The following is a 20,368-nucleotide window of genomic DNA, read 5'->3' as shown; positions in this document are numbered from 1 at the left end:
GTTCATTGAACTTAATTTGGTATATTTTCTCAACTTGTAATAGCTCATTCAACCAAATAAATAAACAAACACATTTTCCATATAAACATATTTTATATTTTATTGTCCCTTACAAATCAATACATGGACAACATTAACATATTCAAAGGATTAGAATAAAATAAAAACAAACAGAATGAAACAGAAAAATGAATTTTCTGAATATTTGTAAATACTGTTAGAATAATGATGAAATTGATTCTTTTATTCCCAATGTATGTACAGGGAGACGGCCTAATGTATGGAGGTCTTGCTCCCAATGTGTAACCAAGGGTGATGCCAAATGTAAAGAGGCATATGTTAACCACACAGATATGTTATGCATGGTTTTATGATGTTGGAAATATATAGAAAATGTAGTGGAGGTTTTATAGAGAACCTTTATACTGGACTTTATAAGAGCCACATGTAGAACAGAAGCAGCAAAGTGAAATAAAGAAGTTGTTTATATGGCCAAGAGACTTTTATAAAAAGTTTTTATTTTACAACTTTTATGTATAAGCTGTTGATAAGGCCGAGGAGCCTAAAGGAGGTTTTTCTTATACAACTTTCATAAATGACTTTGTAAGCATGGAAAAACATGACAACATGATATTGTAAAAATGTTTTACTTTGATTCATAGCAAGAATACAGACACATGGTTTGGTAAAAATGTTTTATTTGGTTTTATAGTAAAGACATGGAGACAAAGACTTTGTAAAAGTATTTGATTGAATAATTAAAATGAACACGCTGAGATATGTTTTAGGCAATCTGCTTTATTAAAAAGATGAAGAAAAACACTATGTCATAAGTATAAAAGTCATTTATAAATGTAACCAAGTATTGAATGAAGAAACAGGTTTTTACACAGGATGATGTCTTGCAGACGAGACGAAGGAGGAGATTAAGGAACCAAGCCAGAAGAAGAAGAATGAAAGAATACAGAGCATTATATACTAAAATGTTGAAGGAATTGAGGGAGTTGACAATCGTTCAAAATCTAGGATTGGATGAACTGTGCCTATGTAATTGAATATGTGATGAAGAGGTGTGATAATGAAATGGTATATAAGGTATTGATCTCTGTATGAACACCAGAAGCTGAGAGCGTTATGCTGCTTCTCCATTGCTTGATGATGCGAGCCTGACATCTGCTGGTGACACTTGTGAACTGCCGCTTTTTGTTACTTAAGACTTTTCTTTTTGTAAACTTTTATTTGATTGTATGTAAAACTTTTTGTTAATAGAAAAATAAATCTATTTATAATTGATTTATAAAAAGACACCGTTTGCCACGTCTCTGCTTTCTAAACGAGTTGATCTGAACCAGACACGGAGGGGGTCTGTTCTTCTACACTGTAAAAACGAACAAGCTCATTCAACTTAAAATAATTTGTAACCTGGCTGCCTTGAAATTTTGTGTTAAGCTAGCTAAGAAACTTAAGTTGTTTGCACATTTATTGGAGTTCCTTAAACATAAAATTAATCGTTGGGATAACAAAGATGAAGCTGACAAAATAGTCTGAGCAACTTTAATTTAAAAGTTTAATGAAAAAGTTTATTAGTTACTTCAACAAGACATTAAAAGTTCAATAAACTTAAATCCCAGTTGAGGCAACATACAATGAGTTACACCAACAAACTTTTTCTGCCATCTTAAGTTGTTTAAACTAAGTATCTTGTTGAGTCAATTTATAATTAATAGTTGTGCCAACAATGTAAAAATTGGCTTAACTACGCATTTTGTTGAATCAACTCATTTTTTTAAGGCAGCCAGGTTACTTTTTCAAGAATAGTTAGTTGTAGTTGGAATGTTAAGTTCATGCAACAGACTGAACTGCGTAATTTGCCCACACAACTCAAGTTTCTGTTTTCTAATACTACTACATAAAAATGATTCATTGACATAGAAGACTTTGCAGAATAATAGCAGAATGCTATTTTACTTTTTTATTTTCATTTGAAAATCGACAAAATAGCTACAAAATTACATTTCATATTCACATTTCTCTTGTTGTGAAATATAAAAGCCTAAAGTGCTGTAGTTAAATTGCATTTTTTTTAACTGCTGAAAATTGCCATTTCATAACGTTACATGAACATTTACCTAAAAAAAGTATGCAAATGAGCTTCAGTATACAAAAGAACTGTAAATATAGAAATAAAAAAATCTTCCTTAACATAGAACAGCTTACTGCCTTAAAGGGATAGTTCACCCAAAAATGAAAATGTGATGGGGTTTTTTTTCTGCTTACCCCAACGCCATTCAAGACGTAGGTGTCTTTGTTTCTTTAGGAGAATACAAATTAAGATTTTTAACTCCAACCGTTGCAGTATCCAGTTGTATAATGCATGTCAATGGTGTCAGTAGAGTATAAGAGCTATGAGAGTAAAAAACACATAGACATCCATATTAAACCCTGCGACTCGTGATGACACATTGATATCTTAAGACACGAAACCATCGGTTCCTGTGAGAAACCGAACTGTATTTGTTATTATTTTACCTCTGACCAGACGAATGTCATCAGGTCTCCAGACCGCCATTACTTCCAGCGAATAAGGTCAAAATACTGCCGTGATCATAGATATATATATATAGATTCCTCATTAGTGCCTGCGTGGAGCGATCAAATGAAGAATCTATGTATATATATCTATGATCACGCAGTATTTTGACCTTATTCGCTGGAAGTAATGGTGCTCTTCAGACCAGACCAGACATTCATCTCATCAGAGGTAAAATAATAGCATAAATACTGCTCGTGTTTTGTGTCTTAAGACATGTGTCGTCACAAGTCGCAGGGTTTAATATGGATTCGTATGTCTATGTGTTTTACTCTCATAGTTGTCATACTCTAAACAGGCCCCAGTGACAGTGTTCTACTGAAGAAACAAACACACCTACATCTTGGATGGCCTGGGGGTAAGCAGAAAAACCTCATTTTCATTTTTGGGTGAACTATCCCTTTAAAAGAGATGTAGTTAAATTGAAATGTTTTGATAACAGTAAGCAGCTGGAAATTGATATTACATAACATGTACATTTACATTTATCTTAAATATGCAATATGCAAACTAGTTATAGTAGATAAAAGAATTGTAAATATAGAAATATAAAATTTCAGACGATTTTAGAAATATAAAAATAGAAATATAGAACAGCTTACTGCCTTAAGTGCTTTAGTTAAATTGCAGATTAACAAAACAGTGTCATTCTACTAACATTTTTAGAACATCTGCAATTAAACTTTTTTTTCTGTAACTTGCCCTACACTTTGCTTTGAAGCAGCTTGTTGCGGAGTCCATGAATCTTTGCAGAACAGCTGCCACTGCCGACGCCCATGAAAACTTTCTGGACCATCTCAAATGTGTACCTTAGTCCCTTGGGATAGTCTATATTAAGGCAGTACAAAAGACCAACGAGAGTAGAAAAGGCATCTGACACATCTCCTAGATCACGTATGACGATGCTCCCTTCCAGCACAACCGCAATATCGACTATCTCCTTTGCCAGTAGTGCTTGGCTGCTTCTGCCTTCCTCAGTCGAGAAGATGAGAAGACCAACATCAACTTCTTTTATTGCCTCTTGTTCGGAACCTGTAGTCTAAAGAACATAATGAAGTATTTAGTAATTAAATTATGACATGGGGGTGAGTAAATTATCAGCAAAAGTTTATTTAAAAGTCAACTAATCCTTTAATGTTATGAAGTGACGAGAATACTTTGTGGGCAAAAAAAAACAAAACTTTCAGTAATTTCTTATTCCGATTTTATCAAAATATCTCAATTTGTGTTCTGAAGATGAGCGAAGGTCTTACAGGTTTACAAACAGTAAAGATTTGTATTTGAAATCATGGTCCTTGGTGAATCATATCATTCAAAACAATGGCTACTGTCATATTAGGTATTAGTTTTGTTTTATCTGCATGCGTTTTTTTTTTTACTCTGAAGTGACGGTAGCTGGTATCACCTAGGACCACTGTTCAAAAAATACCTACTTCTTTGATGACCTGTAGCTGAGTAAGTTAATAGCAAATTTACTAAAACCTTTAAAGGGTTAGTTCACCCAAAAATGAAAATTTCTGTCATTAATGACTTACCCCCATGTCGTTCGACACCCGTAAGACATCTTCTTAGAACCAGTTTCTACTTCCAGAAGTTCATCTTCTGAACACAAATGAAGATATTTTAGTGTAAATCCGATTGCTCAGAAAGGCCTCCATTGGCACAATGCACATTACACGCTCAAGACCCATAAAAGGTACTAAAGACGTCGTTACAAAGTCCATCTCACTACAGTGGTTCTACAATAACTTTATGAAGCGATGAGAATTAGTTTCTGTGCGCAAAACAACCCCCTAAATAACGACTTGTATAGTGACGTTTCATGTTTTAACAAATGGTTTTTAAGAGCAACTTGTGTCTTAAAGGAGCACAAACAGTCATTGTAGATGCAAGGTAAGGGGCAAGATCTATTATAGTGTCCGTGTTTTAGCTTGTAATGCCTTATAATGCTGTGTTGATTGGCAGAAGAAAATGTGCAGAACTTGCAGATCCAGTTCATGTGACTTACAAGACAGGTTGCTCCGTAGTACTCAGTACAGCCACCAACTCTGAAGAAAAAGAAAATCAAAGTCAGTCTGACATCTCCATACTTTTGAGTTTGTACATTACAGCTGGAGGTGTAATATTGTAGAAATGTGTAATATTGATTTTTAAAACAGTTCAACATACAAAACATTAATGTGTACCTTGAATGCAATGCAAGTCGCTTTGGATAAAATGCGCCTGCCAAATGCATAAATGTAAATGTAACATTATTATGTTAGATGCATGTGATCATGTGTTGGAGATTAAGATTTTGTAAATTAAGTGGTAACGTTTAAAAGTAACATTTTTAATTAAGGTCCATTCACACAGAACTTGTTTTTCAGGTTTGAAAGAGGCGCCCTGCACGGGACATTCTAAAACGTTTAACGTGAAAAACGCTTAACGTGGCTTAATACAGTGTTATTAAAAAGACCAAACTCAGGAAATATAATAATAATGAAGTATACTATGTGCAAAAAATCGGAAGAGACCGGAATATGAACGCAGCGCATTTAATTACACGTTAAGCGTTTTCCTCCCATAGAAACCCATTATAAAAAAACGCTTAACGTGTAATTGAATGTGTTGTGTTCATATTCCGGGCTCATCTGATTTTTTGCACATAGTATGCTTCATTATTCGCGTCTTAGAATTTCCACACTGCACTGCCTTTTTTGGTTGACTTGTTGTTGTTTTTTCCTTTAGAAAATAGCAGTGTGCTCAGTTTTTGAAGGGTGCGTCTCAATCAGTTCCCTGGTTCAGTAGTCAGGGCACTGATCAGGACATAAGTCAATGGGCTGATCCCTGATCAGTGCCCTGACTACTGAACTAGGGAGCTGATTGAGGCAGCCTTAATGTCTCTAGGCAACCGCTGTCCTGTCAGTCTAATCAAGGTAACGGTCACCACAACGCAAGACCCGCCTTTCCATTCATTTCATTGGAACTTCAGCACTCAGAGCGCTCCTTCTAGCGCGAAGCTCTAGGCGCGCAAAAGCAGCGCGCATAACGCTCTCTGCAAACCGACATCTATTCAAAAAAGGCTCTCGCTGCAAAAACGCGTTCTGTGTGTTCTGCCTCGGCGCTCGTCGATATCAAAAATGACTGAGATGGCCAATCAAATCAAAAATGCAGTCAGTGTTGCCAAGTCCGCTTTTTTCCGCGGAATTGGGCTACTTCTACACTGTTGCCGGGGGCTGTGTCTTATGTCCGCGGGTTGAAGCAAAAAAACACACATATTTAACCCCCCGAACGCGATGTTTACCAGAGAACCTCCCCGAAACGCGATTGGGCTTGTTTTGGGCTAGTTTTGAGTAACGAATGGGTGGGTTTTGTTGTGTAAACCTGGCAACCCTGCTGCCAGTGTTCTCTCGCGCAGCTGAACCGTGGCGCGTGTATTGCAACAGACGGTCACATTTTCCGGTGTTCTTCTCCGACCCCAGTACGTCTCGTGCTTTTATTTATTATGGGCTCAATATATCTGCTGTTAATGCGACCTGGTTCCGCTCTGTCCCAAACACATATGCATAATAACTTGTTGTATATAGGTAGTTTACATGATTAAAGTAACATTAAAGTTAAGATATGCCTCTAGCTTTAATAATTTAAATGTGTCTTTGAAGTTTGGGCAAAAACTTCTGGCAGCTTTAGTCGTTGTTTATGCACATGTATCTTCAAAATAGACGACTAGTTATACATTAACACTATGCTGAAAGCTCCTGTATGTGAACCTTTTGCAGATAAATACAAGTGCATTTTCGTTTACTATTGACACAAATCAATAAGTAAATCATACTCAACTACTATAGTAAACAACTTTTCCTAATTAGGCCTACTCTGTATACATTTTATGATGAATAGTATCATTATATATTATGTTTAAAAAGCTTCTTTTGTTCATATATTTCATTATAAAATGGCACACTATGTACACTACCCTTCCTGAAATACAATTAATATTGTCATCATTCATTGATTTCATGTTAAAATAATATACAAATTCACTACCCTCTTTGAAATACAATAATCAGTAAAAAAGAATAATAAGATTAATCTGGAAAAATAATCGTTAGATTAGTCGACTAATCGAAAAAATAATCGTTAGATTAGTCGACAGAAAAAATAATCGTTAGTTGCAGCTCTAATTCTTTCCGGTGAAATCACTAAACAAAATGCCCACAAACGTGTCCATGCTCTTAAACATTCATTGAACATCTTTGATTTTAATGAAGAAAAAAAAATTGAGGGCGGATTAGAATCTTCAACCTTTGACACTCTGAGCACTACCACAATACCACTAGACCACTACGGAATTCATGTTAAAAGCGATCTATGCATTTATTCAGTTACAGGAAGAATCCCGAGACGAGACTAATGATATATCTGACACAAACTACACGTTATTTGCAAATAGTCCGAAAATTATTATTCCCAAATAAAATTAGAGGTAGAATTTAGTTTCTAAATTAGCTTTACTTTTTAGCTTTATAAAAATAAGACATAGTTGCATAAGACATTTGTATTGCATACAATATAGGTTATGGTCATTTCATGGCTTTCTGAGGTAAATTTAACATTTTGTGACTGTTTACAAGCTGTTTTAATGATATCCAAGGGTTGAAACAGTGCTTACACGAGACATTATTCTACATTCAATCCTACGACATTAATTCGTTGCCCCGTGATTCAATTGTGGTCACAAATTAAAAATGAATTCCCTCCTTTTAGGAAAATAGCGGCCGCATTGTTTGTTAACTCGTTTTTAATTATAAATGAGGGAACGAATTACAATGCAGCCACAATTTAATAAAATGAGAATATAATAAGTTAAGTGAATTAATTCTTAATTTGTTAATTTGCTAAACGAGGAACGAATTCGTGGAACGAGTTATACATCCGTGGTCATGTGTAAAACACTGTGACATGCAGACAAAAATATATTTATTGTCGCCACCAACAACCCTGTGTAATATTTATCTAGTTTACACTCAGTTTAACAAGCATTTTCATAAAATAAGAAAGTTAGAAGCTCTTACCTCAGCAACTCTTGATTCAAAATGGCAGTTTCTGGCGCGTGCTGTGGAGGGCTCATAGGAGAGATCGGCGGGGTTTCCCGACGTATTTATGCAGGGGCCGCTCAAACAACTTAGAAATCTATGTTGCATGAACTACTCTAATTAAACGGAGTAGTTGGGCACTGCTAAACTTAATATTTTAAGTATACTCAACATTTTAGTTGAACTGACTTATGAAAATTAGTTGAGGTAGCAAAAGCCTCAAATCCTTTTTTACAGTGTAGAAAGTGAGTATAAATATATATTTATGATCTAGTTAAGGATTCGACCTGCTTTACCTAGCCTGAGGTTGTAAACTAAAAATAGGTAGAAGGTGTGTGGGATCTAGTTAGATTGTACACCGAATAACAATACAAACTAAAAACTAGAATATAGAAATGAGAGAAATAAATTAGACATTTTTTTTCTCAAATAAAACAAATAATGAATCTGTCAAATAAAATTCAATAATATTGCAATTGCGTTTTAAAGGTGAACATGTATTTGAATGCATGGAATGCGTAGGTTATTCATATGAAAAAAAACATTAAGTGTCAGTTCACACAAAAATTCAAATACCATTATTCACCCTTATGTCATCCAAAAACTGGCTTAAAGGGTTAGTTCGCCCAAAAATGAAAATTCTGTCATTAATGACTCACCCTAATGTCGTTCCAAACCCATAAGACCTCCGTTCATCTCCAGAACACAGTTTAAGATATTTTCGAGAGCTGTCTGTCCTTCCATTGAAAGTGTATGCACACTCTACAGTCCGTGTCCAGAAAGGTAAGAAGAAAGGTATGAAAAACATCATCAAAGTAGTCCATGTGACATCAGTGGGTTAGTTAGACTCTTTTGAAGCATCGGCAATACATTTTAACATATTGAATCCCGCTGCTGACGTAAGACGCTGTGGACTCGTGAACGCGGATTCAAACAAACGCGGAAGAGAAGACAATGCTGGATAAAGTCGTAGTTTTTGTTATTCTTGGACTAAAATGTATTGCCGATGCTTCAAAAGAGTCTAACTAACCCACTGATGTCACAACCCACTGATGTGGACTACTTTGATGATGTTTTTCATACCTTTCTTCTTACCTTTCTGGACACGGACTGTAGAGTGTGCATACACTTTCAATGGAAGGACAGAAAGCTCTCGGACTAAATCGAAAATATCTTAAACTGTGTTCCGAATATGAACGGAGGTCTTACGGGTTTGGAACGACATTAGGGTGAGTCATTAATGACAGAATTTTCATTTTTGGGTGAACTAACCCTTTAAAGGATCCATTCAAAGGAACCCTTTGAACGGAGGTCTTACGGGTGTCGAACGACATAAGGGTGAGTTTATGTCGTACGACACCCGTCAGACCTCCGTTCATCTTCAGACACAAATGAAGATATTTTAGTGTAAAGCTGATGCTGAGAAAGGCTTCAGATAGGCCTCCATTGGCATTCAGTACATTTACACTCCCAAGACCGATAAAAGGCACTTAAAATGTCGTTACAAAGTCCATCTCACCACAGTGACTCTACAATAATCTTACGATGCGACGACAATAGTTTTTGTGCGCAAAAAAAAAAAATCAAAATAACACCTTTATCCAACTTGTTACTGCCTTCCGCGTGTGTCTCCACGACGCATGCGCGAGAATATGACGTAGCGCCGGGGTTCGAGAATCCATGAAATGCACACTTTAACTCCATTTTGAGAACTACACCGAGACCTAAAGCACGATCAATGTACAATCCAACAGCTGAGATACGCGCGTCTTCCTCTGATTGTAAACAAATCTCTTCTGGGTCATGTGTCCGAACGCCAGATCTACGTCATATTCTCGCGCATGCGTCGTGGAGACACACACGGAAGGCAGTAACAAGTTGGATAAAGGTGTTATTTTGATTTTTTTTGCGCACAAAAACTATTGTCGTCGCATCGTAAGATTATTGTAGAGTCACTGTGGTGAGATGGACTTTGTAACGACGTTTTTAGTGCCTTTTATGGGTCTTGGGAGTATAAGTGTACTGAATGCCAATGGAGGCCTATCTGAAGCCTTTCTCAGCATCAGCTTTACACTAAAATATCTTCATCTGTGTCTGAAGATGAACGGAGGTCTGACGGGTGTCCAACCACATGAGGGTGAGGAATTAATGACAGAATTTTCATTTTTGGGTGAACTAACTCTTTAAGGTTTTCTTTTGTTGGAAGAAAAATTTAAATATGTTTAACGAAATCTGTGAGCTTTCTGTCCCTTCTTTAACAGCCTACGCAACTAGCACATTCAAGGTACTGAAAAGACATTCTTAAAGTAATCTAAGTGATTTCAGTGGTTTAACCTCAGTTTTATTAAGCATTGTGAGTGTTTCATTGCATGTTAACAAGAGCATAACAGCACATGCTTCTTGTGTGTACGTGAATGCAGACACTGTTGCATGCAAATATATAAACCACTGGAGTCACTTGGATTACTTTAAGATACTTTTTTTACTTTGCAGACCTTGAATGTGCTAGTTCCATAGACTGTCAAAGAAGGGACAGAAAGCTCACAGATTTCATTAAAAATATCTTCCTTTATAATTCAAGGATTAACAAAAACTTTTTTTTTCGGTAAACTAACACTTTTCACATTACTAATTCCCCTTTAACTGTAAAATAACTTTAAAACGCATAACATCTTGAAAAAACAATGAAAATGGATGTCAGGCCATTGATGCAGAGAACTGTAAAATGCAAACACAGGCTCTTGGTAGAAAAACATAACACCTGTAAGGTGGAAAATAATCAAAGATATTTGAAATGGAACAAAATCCTCTGCTTTGCTGTTAACTGCCATCGTCGTGAACAAGATATTGAAATTGACTCAACCCCTTCCCCCTTAACGCCATCAGAAGGGCCAGGTTGAGTTAGAAAGACAAAAGAATGATTGGCCGGCTGGCCAACAGGTTTTCGCACCTTTGATACAATGGGGGAAGTTTTGTCTGATTGGTTATTTTCAAATGTCTCACGGGTTGGTCTGATTGGTCAGTTTTACAAGAGTCAGATTTGAATTTGGTGACATCAGGGAAGAGGATAAAAGAAGATTTCATCTGTAGCTCGCACTCTTTGGTTTCTCTGGCTTTCTCTGGAGAGAGCTGTTCTTTAGCTCTCTCTCTCTCTCTCTCTCTCTCTCTCTCTCTCTTTCTCTCTCTTTCTCTCTCTTTCTCTCTCTTTCTCTCTCTCTCTCACAGGTAACATTCTAGGCAGAGGCCTACAGAGCATAATTAAGGGTTTATGTTTTACATTTATTTGAAACGATTTTAAGTGTAACCATAACCAGTATTTGTGTTTTCCTTTTAGAAGAGATTTATGTCTATGATGTAATTGACATTTTACATTTACTTGATTGTTAATAAATTGTTACATTTTGATCCTTTCTGAATTAATCTGTAATTATTAACTATCTCCAATGTGGAACGGTATAATTGCAACAAAGGGTTAAAACGGAACGATCAGATGTATGATTAACTATCAAATATAGATGACCAAACAACCGGTTGGGATTCTCTTCTAAATGCGACAACTTTGATAAATGGAGTCAGATAAAGAATATTATAATCAAATCCATTCTTCCAGCTGAGACACTGAACGCGTAAGGCCTTCACCGCGGTTCGCTGCCGATCCTTGGAGCGAATTCATGCGGTCTTACAGTTGGTGACCCCGAATACGTGATGTTGCGAGCAGACGAGCAACGTGTTTTCAGCGAAGTATTGGATTTAAAATCAACAAGAGATTTGAGCTTCTCTTTCCTCAGCTGTTCTGTTGATCTTGTGAATGGATTAAAGCGGACCCTCCGACCAGAATGAGTAAGTAAACTTTCTTTGCCTTTTAGTTTTGTTGAGGGAAAGTTTTATTTGCAACTCACACATATAGACACATTTCTAGAACGGGTCGGTATGCCCACTATAGATCGGAACCGTAGAAATCCGATATTGTGTAAGAATTAGACGTGAAACATGACTTTTCAGGGAAATAACAGCAGCAGTGTAGATGAGGAAATTATGGCAATTTTAGGCGTACAATTACAAGATCTCCTCGTTCGATTAAGCGATAAAGGATTGAACCTGAAATGGAGTAACACCGAAATTATATCCTGGTATTCTGCTAAGGGCGCACAGCTCAAATCTGAATCAAAATACAAGAAAATCCCCGCCGCAATTGTTTATTTGCTTCGTCGTAACGATCTCGAGACAATGGCCGAGGGCGAACGAACGATAGCAAATATCAAAGAAATTGAAAGATTGCGATCTGACGAATTACAAAAGTTAAGATCAAAGGTCGAAGCGGTTGCATACGAGCAACAAGGGTGGGCTAGACAGCGCGAAGAAATGGCGACACAAATCGATCAGTTACAAAGAAAACTTCAAACCGGCAGTAATTACATATCTGCTCTCGAAGGCTGTTGTGATAATGTAGGATTTCCAGTGGCCGCAGTAAAACAAGCAGCACTGGATGAAACTTTTGAGCTAGCAAAGCCAAATGAAAGTGATGACGATGACGCTGCGTTAGGATACAGGCCACAAACTCGTAACCGAGCTCCTGTGTTAATGCCTGAACATCCAAAACAACGAAGCCTGATAAAGACTCGCACAAAAGCTAACGACACAGCTAAGAAATCTGTTAAGGTCGCCGTGCTTAAAACTATGACTAATGCGAACGACGAAACCACAACGATCAGCCGTCCGTTAACCTGCGAAGAATGTTCCAGACACAAACAAGTCGTTGGAGTAATGCCAAGAAAAGGGCCGTTTCAACCCTACTGGGAAACATTGATGCTACAGGCTACGGTGTATAAGCTAGAAGTTAGAGACGTGTGGCAAATAGCACTTCTCACTCTCCCTGAAGAGCTCAGACCGAAACTAACCGAAGGCATGAAGTCTGGCAGCATAATAGACCGAGTCCGCAACGAAACAGACGAAGCCATATATGAACGACTAAAACAGGCATTATTAGAAATGAGGGGACCGACACACGCAGATTGGAGCAAAATACTAGAAATCCAACAGGCGAGTGATGAAACATTTGAGACATACGCCGAGCGGTTATGGGTAACGTACAGAGAACACTCAGGATTAGAAAATGCAGATCGAGACCATGACGCGTTATTACAACTTGTGAAAAATAATGCTGGCATCCCAATCCAACGGGCTTTGTCAAATGGCGTCGATCCAGTTAAAAACACATTCCAATCCATAGTAGACTGGGGCTCAAGAATAGAAAATAGATGGAAATCTAAGCTAAATGCTGAAAAGTGCATTACTCCCATAATGCTTAACAGCAATGGGATTAAAAAGCATGTTCACTTCGTAGATGAGGTGACTTGCTCTAATGAATCTGAAGCATTTAGTTCAGAAAATGCACAAGAAAGTGTGTCTATTTTAGCTCTTAAGGGGATGCAGGATGATTTACAAGCATCCGAGAGTCATGAATATACTGAAACTCCAGGAGAAGGTAGCAGACAACCCAACAGACAACCCAATGGCAAAAAGAACAGGTTGTGCAGATCCTGTCAGAAAATCGGACATGTCGATGGGAAATGCTGGTCACTGGGTAACGGGCGACCTCCACCGTATTTTCAGAAAAATAGGAAATTACTTTTTAAAGGCAAAGAAAAGCGCTCATTTGCAGGTAAAACTCTCAGTGAGCTAACTGCAGTGTTCATGCAAGGCCTTCAGCTATTAACTTCACTTGCCAGCGGGCTAGCAGCCTCTTAGCAAGGAGTTTGATAATAAAACATCCAGATTGCAATGATCCTGTTTGTATTTTCAAATTTGTAATTGTATAACACATTGTGCGCATTGATTACACATAATAGTTGTTTGTGTTACAAGATACACATAGACTAGTCAAGTTTATTCTTTAAAACACATGATTGCTTTACTGTAAGTGATGAAACACTTAGGATAAAGGTCGTAGATGCTGCGCATTCTAGGCCATGTATCTTGTGTAAATTGGAATAACTTTAATACTGGAATTGTACAGCAATTTCAAGTTGCATGTGTCAATGTTGAATTTGTTTGTCTCCTATAGTGGAAGCTCTGCTATTTCCCATATAGCTGCAGTAAACCATAAACAGGAACATAGAATTGCCATCTGGCTACAGTGTGAATTACAATTGCATTAACCATGAAAATGTCTTCATCGCAACAGGACTCAATAACTCTGACCTTTGCTATTTCTAAATTGAGCAAGTTATAATACTTTTCATTGGTTCAATTCCCAGTGCCAAAAAGGAGGGGAATTGTGCTGTTAAATGTGGCACAGATAATAGAAAACCAATTCATAGTTAAATGTGGCACAGACAATAGAAAACCAATTCATAACCAATTCATCCTTCACTCAGATTGTGAAGGCTCGACTGCCAGAACAGTCTTAAGTGTTAATACACAGAAACAGCAGCAGCAATTAACTGTGTTTCTCTCTAAATTTGTTTCTCTTTAAATTTGTAATTTGTTTCTATCTCAGGATGACAATTGCAATTCCTTGGAGGACGGACGGCCAAAAGGCCCTCCTCCCCCTGCATCTCAAAACTGGAGATGTGAGAGATGGGTGCGAATATCTTTATATATATTCGATGAGGTCAATCACACCTCACAATATGTCTACATGACCTCCCAGTGAAAAAACTGGAATTAAATTATGCAACACAGATTGATATTGATTAGATTCCACCCATCTCCAAAACATTAACACAGAACACACCCTACACTCACGACAACATCACCTGGAATAGACCAAATCTATTCAGGCTGAGCACTACACATCATAAACGACAAAGATGACATAGAGTGTAAAAGTGTTACTTCACCAAAGATCTATTGTTCATCTTTTCACACTAACAGATCCAGATAGCCAGCCACACACACACACACACACACACACACACACACACACACACACACACACACACACACACACACACACACACACACACACACACACACACACACACACACACACACACACACACACACACACACACACACACACACACACACACACACACACACACACACACACACACACACACACACACACACACACACACACACACACACACACACACACACACACACACACACACACACACACACACACACACACACACACACACACACACACACACACACACACACACACACACACACACACACACACACACACACACACACACACACACACACACACACACACACACACACACACACACACACACACACACACACACACACACACACACACACACACACACACACACACACACACACACACACACACACACACACACACACACACACACACACACACACACACACACACCTACCAGGAATACCCATTATTGTATGACTAATCATATTTAGATCTACATTAATTACATTGGAAGATTCCTGAACAAACACAGTGGTTATTATATATATATATGTTTTCATAAATGTGATTGATTTGTTGTTTTTCTTTTATGGTTTATTGATGAGTACCATCTTTTTTTAATGTATCAATTGCACTGACTTTTGCTACATTTCCTTCGAGAAATTCAGACCAAAATGCTCAAATTCCACTACCACCGAAATAGTGGAAAGTTACATGAACTTTGAGTTTGATTTCCGAGTCTTGGTTACACTGAATATTTTGCTAATACTCCTCATGAAAAGGGGGACTTAAAATCAACAATGATTTGTTTTGTTATAATGCATTTTATTTCAATGTTCCCAGAAACAATGTACGAGCTTGTGGAATCTTCTTTTTATTCTCAAACCTTGACCACTTTATTAAGTATATTGATTTAAGGGCTTATTTCCAGAGACTATTTTAATATGACCACATCAGACTTCTGACCAATGAAAAATGCCATGTATGCTTTTGTTCTTTGTTGTGCTTAATCACAGAATACCTGCAGCAAAAGTTCGCTCCTGTGTCCTCAAAAAGAGTGACTGTTCTTGAGGTGTGAAGTAATCAATGGACGTTTTGCATATCAATGATGAAGTTCTCATGCAGGGCTACAAGGACAACAAAGGCTGAAAACTGATCAGCTGCTTTTGCAACAAGTCTGGACGAGAAGTCTGAAGAATAACATCTACACACAACAGAAAGCATATCTTTGTGGACAATGCCACCTTTGGACTCAATGGTTGTGGCCAATGGTGCCAAACGGGGAACTGTAAGGTGGAAAATAATCAAAGATATTTGAAATGGAACAAAATCCTCTGCTTTGCTGTTAACTGCCATCGTCGTGAACAAGATATTGAAATTGACTCAACCCCTTCCCCCTTAACGCCATCAGAAGGGCCAGGTTGAGTTAGAAAGACAAAAGAATGATTGGCCGGCTGGCCAACAGGTTTTCGCACCTTTGATACAATGGGGGAAGTTTTGTCTGATTGGTTATTTTCAAATGTCTCACGGGTTGGTCTGATTGGTCAGTTTTACAAGAGTCAGATTTGAATTTGGTGACATCAGGGAAGAGGATAAAAGAAGATTTCATCTGTAGCTCGCACTCTTTGGTTTCTCTGGCTTTCTCTGGAGAGAGCTGTTCTTTAGCTCTCTCTCTCTCTCTCTCTCTCTCTCTCTCTCTCTCTCTCTTTCTCTCTCTCTCTCTTTCTCTCTCTCTCTCACAGGTAACATTCTAGGCAGAGGCCTACAGAGCATAATTAAGGGTTTATGTTTTACATTTATTTGAAACGATTTTAAGTGTAACCATAACCAGTATTTGTGTTTTCCTTTTAGAAGAGATTTATGTCTATGATGTAATTGACATTTTACATTTACTTGATTGTTAATAAATTGTTACATTTTGATCCTTTCTGAATTAATCTGTAATTATTAACTATCTCCAATGTGGAACGGTATAATTGCAACAAAGGGTTAAAACGGAACGATCAGATGTATGATTAACTATCAAATATAGATGACCAAACAACCGGTTGGGATTCTCTTCTAAATGCGACAACTTTGATAAATGGAGTCAGATAAAGAATATTATAATCAAATCCATTCTTCCAGCTGAGACACTGAACGCGTAAGGCCTTCACCGCGGTTCGCTGCCGATCCTTGGAGCGAATTCATGCGGTCTTACACACCTTACCTCCACAACATCTTCAATTCAACAGTGTATTTTTAAGGGAGTGCACTCTTGCACTGCAGGTATCGGCTCCAATGTCCATCAACAGCCTCTGAATCACCTCAAAAGTGTATCTGAGGTTTTTTGGGTAGTTTATGTTGAGAGCATAAAGCAATCCCATCATATTCAGATACGCATTTGGTACATCACCAAGTCCTCGCAGAACAACTGCTTCCTCGATGACAAGGGCCACATCACTGGGGTTGCAGGGAATGGGATCCGTCACATCTTCCACCACTGTGATGATTCCAAGAGTCATGCCCCTGATCATGTTCCTCAGAATCTGTGTGCTGTATTAAAAAATGACAAACTTCAAAATGTGCTTTCACATTCAAAGACTTAAACACAACATTAGTACACCAAATCTTAATTACCATAAGTCAACAAATCATATATTTTTGTATATTTTTCACACATTCTCCATCCACATACTTAGAAATAATACATTAACTTCAACTACTCAACTGCCTCCAGCGTGCCTCCTTACTTTCCACATACCTCACAGATCTTTATGAATTGTGATGGATTTTCACGCATGAACCCTCTTTCGTTGATTTGATGCCTTCCCCTAAAGAAAAAAATGTTTACTTATAACTGTTGTTAGAAGTTTATTTACTGATCTGAGGCCTGTTTCATTGAAGCCAGTTTCAGTGTTTATTTAGTTTTAGTGTTTTTCCTTCGTTCTTCTTCAGGACACAAATTAAGATATTTTTGATGAAAGCAGAGAGCTTTCTGACCCAACTACGAACTACTACATTCAAGGCCCATAAAGGTACTGAGGACATCGTTAATTGAGTCCATGTGACACCAGTAGTTCAAGTGTAATGTTGTGAAGCCACAAGAATAATTTTTGTGCGCAAAGAAAACAAAAATAATGACTCTGTTCAAAAATGTTTGCTCTTCCATATCAGTCTTAGACACACAGATACAAGTGTGCCACAACGCATGTGTGTACATTCCTCTGCTTGTAAACAAGGTGCAGCACATCTGGGTTCTACTTCATTTTGAGGTACTCTAGTGAGCGCACGTCGTCTGACACGGAAAAGAAGAAATGGTTGAATAAAGTCAATATTTTTGTTTTATTTTCACACATACAGTATTCTTGTAGCTTCATTAAGTTAAGGTTGAACCACTGATGCCACACAGGCTATTTTATAGATGTCCATAATACCTTTCTGGGCCTTGAAACTTGCTAATTACATTGCTGTCTATGAAGGGTCTGAAAGGTTGTGGATTTCAATCCAAATATCTTAATTTGTGTTCCGAAAAAGGTCTTGCAGGTTTGGAACGACATGAGAGTGAGTAATTATTGGCAGAACATTAATTTTTGGATGAACTATTCCTTTAAACTGATAGAATTAAGTCAAATACTATACACTGTGAATAAATGGAGGAATTTTGCATAATCATAGTACTGTACACTAAATGAAGCAAGGGTATAAAAAGTTACAATCAAGCTACAATATTTTAAATGATTAGATCACTTTAAAATGAAGATTACCTCATGATTTACTCAAGTCATGAAGATAATCTATGTTTACTGTATCTGTCCCTATTAAATAAACTATAAATAAATAAATAAATAAATAAATAAAGTCATCCTAGGGGTATATGACATTTTTCTTTCAGACGAACACAATCAGAGTTATATTAATAAACACTCTGATGCTTACAAGCTTTATAATGGCAGTGAACTGCAACCAACAGTTATAAGCTCATAAAAGTGCTCCACACGGCTCGGGGGTTAATAAAGGCCTTCTAAAGCAAAGCGATGCGTTTGTGTAAGAAAAATATACATAATTAATTCTACTTGCACATAAAACTTATGCAATTTGTGACGTCGGAAGTAGCGTAGTGCGTTATGGCGTAGACTAAATATCAGCAGTATGTCGCATTACTCGCATAAGTTGCACTTTAGACTTAAGTCAAATCCATATGTTTGTTTGGCCGGAAGCTAGTTATTAAATATGGATATTTTTCTTATACAAAACTCATCGCTTTGCTTCTGAAGGCCTTTATTAACCCACCAGAGCCGTGTGGAGCAGTTGATGGATGTATTTACTTTTTTAAGCTTATAACTGATGGTTGTAATTAACTGCCATTATAAAGTCCGGAAGCATCAGGGTGTTTTTTAATACAACTCTGATTGTGTTCGTCTGAAAGAAGATTGTCATATACACCTAGGATGACTTGAGGGTGAGTAAATGGGGGAAAATCATGGGGCAATATTCATTTTTGGGTGAACTAATCCTTTGAATACTTCTGCATTAACAAATTAACTTCAATATTTGCAACAAAAATTATGCTGGACAAATTATACAGTTCAACGTGAATGCCGCAGCACAGAGTCGGACAGATTGTTTATGGTTCCTGGCCAAATGTTTTTTTTAGAGCAAACTCAGTTCTAAATGAACACACAGTCTTTATAGCAGGGAAGTGGACAATTACTTGCGTGATGGCAGTGCTTCACCTTGTAGTGCCTTATGAAAATGCGTTGATTGGTTGTTGTGAAATGGCAGAACTTGCAGCTCCACTTCATTGGTCGAGCTTGCGGCACTGCCTTAAGTAATTCTATGAAGAAAAGAAAAATTATGTCAACCAACATTTAATAAACAGAGTACACAAATCAAGATTAGAGTAATAGAACTACAGTAATAGTGTCTCACAAAATTTCTTGATATATATTTATTGACATGTATTTATAAAATCAAAAATCTAATGTTACAGAGCTGTTTTATTTCCTCTAAACGATTATACTAAACTACATTTGAGTGTGAGGAATGTTAGTTTTTTTACTGTTAGCTTGGTGGCTGTCTGAGACACTTGCACTAAGATAGATCAACATTAGAATTTATTAATAAAAGCTATACTTTTCTATCCATCCTAAATTGTAGAGGTGAATATGACCAAAACCTTATTTCACGGTAAGATACATTTATTTTTTTTAATAATATGATTGACATGCCAGTTTAAACGGTGACAGGATGGACCAGATGGATCTAAACAACAGAGCTGTCCATTAAAGATGCAGTTATAACGTATATCCCAAAGCTTGACTACTTGTACACAGAAGCGTTCATAAGAGTACATGATTTTAGGGAACAGTGTAGTTTGGCGAAACACGGACACGTAAGCATTTCACCATAGTTTTTGGGAAAACACGGTGAAACTAGACAGCTGAACAACTGTTCAGTTATGGAGCATTCCGGTTTGAACACCGGAGGATTCGTGATAATCCTGCCGCACCACTCAGTTTCACATTAAATGACATTATATTTGTCAGCTCGTTGATATCATACTCACGCGTCGAAGCTGCTTTGCCTGTATGGTGATTAATGTTAGACTCGCTGATTTGGCGGAAAGAACTTGAACACGACAGTGATTATGAACGCGCGTTGTGCCATTCATCCCTATCACGTATTTCTCAAAACAAAAAAAAACTACATTCGGTGTCATTTGAATAACGTTAAATAAAAAATTTGGGGGAAATATCCTCCGAATTTAATTTTAACGTCTAGCCACGTGCCTATTTGGCATCTAAATGAAATAAT

Source organism: Gobio gobio (genome assembly GCF_949357685.1).
Source record: "Gobio gobio genome assembly, chromosome: 25".
Taxonomy (NCBI): Eukaryota; Metazoa; Chordata; class Actinopteri; order Cypriniformes; family Gobionidae; genus Gobio; species Gobio gobio.
This window is presented reverse-complemented; position numbering follows the sequence as displayed.